The sequence below is a fragment of the Nerophis lumbriciformis genome, linkage group LG03, assembly GCF_033978685.3.
Source record: "Nerophis lumbriciformis linkage group LG03, RoL_Nlum_v2.1, whole genome shotgun sequence".
Lineage (NCBI taxonomy): Eukaryota > Metazoa > Chordata > Actinopteri > Syngnathiformes > Syngnathidae > Nerophis > Nerophis lumbriciformis.
This window is the reverse complement of record NC_084550.2, coordinates 51,732,810-51,737,961: the sequence shown is the minus strand read 5'-3', so window position 1 is coordinate 51,737,961 and position 5,152 is coordinate 51,732,810. Positions and strand designations below refer to the sequence as shown.

The 5,152-nt window shown below is 40.3% G+C and overlaps 1 long non-coding RNA gene across 1 annotated transcript; it reads right to left on the bottom strand.

Moving 5' to 3' along the window:
* Positions 1–2,120: 2,120 nt before the first annotated feature.
* Positions 2,121–3,621, bottom strand: LOC133576269 (uncharacterized). Its single transcript, XR_009811612.2, has 3 exons — positions 2,504–3,621; positions 2,340–2,414; positions 2,121–2,234 (listed from the first exon to the last, which is right to left on the bottom strand). It is a non-coding gene; the product is annotated as an uncharacterized lncRNA (long non-coding RNA).
* Positions 3,622–5,152: the final 1,531 nt, after the last annotated feature.

Below are 5,152 nucleotides of genomic sequence, written 5' to 3'. Positions count from 1 at the left end.
CAGGAGGGGATAGAAAGAGAAAAAAAAGAAGACAGAGGGGGAAATTGTGGGGACAAGAGGGGGATTAGACAGAGAGACAAAAACAACAACAGCAAACAACAACAACAACAACAATAGAGCAACATCAGCAAATACGACATGTACAAATATGATGGTAAAAGTAATAGCAAATAAGCAGTTAGCGAAAAATAAAAAACAATACAGAAATGACAATGAGCATTATTACACTACAAATGGATCAATACAAATACCAATAGAAATAGCGCTATTGATAATGAACAATACCAATAATTTACCTTTATTATCAACAATACAGTTGTTCAAATGCAACAATACATATACGTAATGATAACTTGAGATACGAAAGAATGCAGAAAAATGGAGGGGGAGAAAGAGAAGCAACCTACATTAACCTTGTAGATTGTTATAGTAACAATAGGTTAAGCTTTGTCAGTGTGCCATGTGTTACACCCAGTTTACCCTAAGGCAACAACGTTAATATATGTCTTTTTCATGGACGCCCCTGCTTATTTCGGCAAGACAATGTCAAACCACGAGTTACAACAGCGTGGCATTGTAGTAATAGAGTGCGGGTACTAGACTGGCCTGCCTGTAGTCCAGGCCTGTCTCCCATTGAAAATGTGTGGCGCATTATGAAGCCTAAAATACCACTACGGAGACCCCGGACTGTTGAACAACTTAAGCTGTACATCAAGCAAGAATGGGAAAGAATTCCACTTGAAAAGCTTCAAAAAGCTCCCCAAACGTTTACGGAGTGTTGTTAAAAGGAAAGGCCAAGTAACATAGAGGTAAAAATGCCCCTGTGACAACTTTTTTGCAATGTGTTGCTGCCTTTCAATTTTAAGTTAATGATTATTTGCACAAAAAAAAATAAAAAAATTCTCAGTTCCAACATTAAATATCTGGTCTTTGCAGTCTATTCAATTGAATATAAGTTGAAAAGGATTTTTTTTCTGTTGTTATTTATGATTTGCACAACATGCCATCTTTGCTGGTTTTGGGTTTTGTAGAATGAGCCTATTATTACAAATTCAAAGGCAACCCCCTGCAGCCTCCCCCCAAAAACAAACATATGTGATCTTGAACTTGTTCCCAGGTAACAAGTGAACGTTATGTGAACGTTAGGAGAACGTAGTGGCATTGTTATGGGAACGTTAGTTTGTAACGTTCAAAGAACGTGAGGTTGTGGAGTTCATGCTTGGTTAGCAGAACGTTAGCCATGAACGTTTGGCTAGAACGTTTAGGGAACTGTTTAGGAACATGCTATTTACGTCTGTTTTTGTGCTATATTGTCAGGACTAACACTCAAACAGAAAATTCAACAATAATTCTTTATTAGTGATAATTATAATACAATAGAAATGGAATGCAGTGGTATTTACGTCTGTTTTTGTGCTATATTGTCAGGACTATAACACTCAAACAGAAAATTCAACAATAATTCTTTATTAGTGATAATTATAATACAATAGAAATGGAATGCAGTGGTATTTACGTCTGTTTTTGTGCTATATTGTCAGGACTATAACACTCAAACAGAAAATTCAACAATAATTCTTTATTAGTGATAATTATAATACAATAGAAATGGAATGCAGTGGTATTTACATCTGTTTTTGTGCTATATTGTCAGGACTATAACACTCAAACAGAAAATTCAACAATAATTCTTTATTAGTGATAATTATAATACAATAGAAATGGAATGCAGTGGTATTTACGTCTGTTTTTGTGCTATATTGTCAGGACTGACACTCAAACAGAAAATTCAACAATAATTCTTTATTAGTGATAATTATAATACAATAGAAATGGAATGCAGTGGTATTTACGTCTGTTTTTGTGCTATATTGTCAGGACTATAACACTCAAACAGAAAATTCAACAATAATTCTTTATTAGTGATAATTATAATACAATAGAAATGGAATGCAGTGGTATTTACGTCTGTTTTTGTGCTATATTGTCAGGACTGACACTCAAACAGAAAATTCAACAATAATTCTTTATTAGTGATAATTATAATACAATAGAAATGGAATGCAGTGGTATTTACGTCTGTTTTTGTGCTATATTGTCAGGACTACAACACTCAAACAGAAAATTCAACAATAATTCTTTATTAGTGATAATTATAATACAATAGAAATGGAATGCTGTGGTCTTGGTCGTGCGCGTCAGTGTACTCCTGCCCCTTCTTGTTGGTTCTCTTCCTGGAAGTAAATAATTATAGATATTCACAAATACAACAAAGACAGCACTGGAATGTAGATGAATTGAATTCAATTAAAACATGGCATAATTTACTCCTTGTTTACCTGCTCAATGCTCACTGGTCTCATTAGCGTTTGCTTGGTTCTTTTCCCTTTCCCTGTTTTCTTATTCTTCACTTCCTGCAAGTATTTATAATTGCAAATTCAACACAGAACTGGGATCTTTATGAATTGAATTAAAACATTGGCATAATTACTTCATCATTTACCTGGTCACTCATCTCACTGTCCATTTCCTTTGTACACTTCCCTTTGCTCTTCTTCGCCGTCACTTCCTGCAAGTATTAATAATTGCAAATTCAACACAGAACCGATTGGAAGCTGTTTCGTAGTAATTACTACGAAACAGCTTCCAATCTAAATTAAGCTACAGTAAAGTCGCTTTTCAGAGTTGCTTCTCCTGCCTGTGTACTGACCTGTAGACTAATCTATAGACATGCAAAAGAGGTGGAAATTACATCATTTCTTAGATCGGTGCAGTGATTCAAGTTGGCTACATTTGTCCTTGTTTGACATGCACACTCTCAGACGCAATGTCCTCGTGCACCAGGGCGAGGCGTGTGATATGATTCTCGCGGTTGATAGTGGAAACATGGAAAAAACCTGGCAAAATGCACAGCTGCGATATTGCTCACTCAAATGTCAGCTCCGTTTCCAGACAGAACAAATGCATTGCATCCCCCCCCCGGACGGGCCCATCAGATCTCGACCTCTTTGTTGACGATACGCTCGGTGCACTTGGAATTCATGGATGGATGGATGGATAAGTGATCGAGCAGAGGTGGACATGTGACACTTTGATTCTGCGCCATGTGTGTATATACCTCTTTAAGTGGTGGTTTTGTCTTACAAGGCAAAGCAAACTGATACAGTAGTTCTCATCCGTCTCATCTGTGACTCATCAATGCGTAATCTCAGTTTTCTTTCCTGCTGCGTTTTTCTATTTCAATTTTGAAGTTTCACAAGTGTTCCTATTTCCGTTGCACTGCAAGTGAAACTAATGCACATAAATTAAATGAAGAGATTTCCCGTCCCTCAGTGGCCACAGAGGCTTCCCTCGTCCACTCGGGGCTCGGGCCCACCGAAAACAATGGCACGCAGTGTATTCGAAGACGGCGTGGATCTCTTAAAGGCACAATCGCATTTGATGTGAGGCAGCCCCCACTGTTGTAAAAGCAGCTGTAAAAACATCCCAAGAGCGAGAAACAGTGAGAAAATTGTGTGACGCTTTAGAGCGTGAACACTTGGAGGAACGTGGAGGAGAGAGGCGCCGGCTTTGTGGAATTTTACCAGGTCGGGCTTATATAAGCGGCGTGCAACCGGCCACAAGACGCTGGCGCAGACAGACAGGCTTGATGACAAGTTGTCTTGCTTCAGTGGAGGCTGCTTTTTGAAAAATAAAAGGTGCAGTGGAAATCTAAGTTTGCATATATTCATGTGTGTCTATATTTGTTGTGGGCACTAGGTGACAATTACCTTGGGAATTAAAGTGGGTGGGTATTGTAAGGGGTGGGGTTTACTATGTTACATATTGTAAAATGTGCAGATACCTCAACTTGCTGTTGCCATGATCCATCATACTGTACTGTTTGAAAAATTCAATACAAATATTTTGAAAAAAAAAAAAAAAAGGTCCAGTGGAAGATCCAAAGTCAAACAATCTGTTTTGTGACGCCGGTTGACTTCGTCGATGGGAAATATTCAGAATCAGAATCAGAAATACTTTATTAATCCCTGAGAGGAAATTAAGATTTTCAGCACAATCCCATTCAAAATCAGACAAACATTACAGGGAGACAGAACAGGATCGCTGACGGGTCTGCCAACTTCCGGCGCCCCTTACAAAATAGGGGAGAAACAGGTAAATGCTGTGGGGGGAGGGGGGTGGTGAGAAAAAAAAAATCAGTCTAAGCGTGGACCCCCTCTACAGGGGCCCAAACTGAGGCCAAGAAAAAAAAACCTCATAGCCATAGCACACATAAGCATGTGTGTAAGAGGGAAACATCTAACATCAAAGAACACAAAGTGTTACGGTTTGTACAGGGGAAGAAGACGGCACAGACAACAGGGATGCCGTTTAACTCTGTTTATTTATATGTATACATAATATATATAAATAATAAATGACGTGTGTAAATAATCCAAAATATGTGTGTGGTGTGCGGAAATTAAATGTGTTACCAGAAGTGTTGAGCGAGAGGCGGAAGTCCAACAGGGGCAAGGCTGGCTCGGAGGTCCGGTCAAAGTCTGTGTCCAGGCGGGAGGTCGAGATCCAAAAGGGGCATCCAAACAACCGGAGGGGAACACAGGGAGACGAGACACACAGCTTGTAATGCGGGAATGAAGGAAGGCTGCTGGATCGACAAGGAAACACGAGACAAATGAACACGACGGGAAAGGAACACAAAGAGAGAGCATAGAGCTTGAATGGCGGCTTGCTGTACGGGAACAGATCGCGACGTTCTGGCCCCTGCGAGCAGGTTGCGCTGGCTTAAGAAGACAGGTGCGTTAATTGCTGATGATTGAATGCAGCCGCTTGCTGCAGACGGAGTGGCGCGCGCCTGGCGTGCTCTTGGAGGTGCGCCCAAGCGCAGCGCACAGATGAATGCGCACTGAGGTGCGCCCGGGCCGTGACACAAAGGACATTAAAGACATTAAAAGAGCAGAGCTGATGCAACCAGCCATTTCTACATACAGCTACAAAAGTAAAAACAAACAAAAAAACACATACACTGCGGCATACTTGCCAACCCTCCCGAATTTTCCGGGAGACTCACGAAATTCAGCGCCTCTCCCGAAAACCTCCCGGGACAAATATTATCCCGAAAATCTCCCGATTTTCAGCCGGAGCTGGAGGC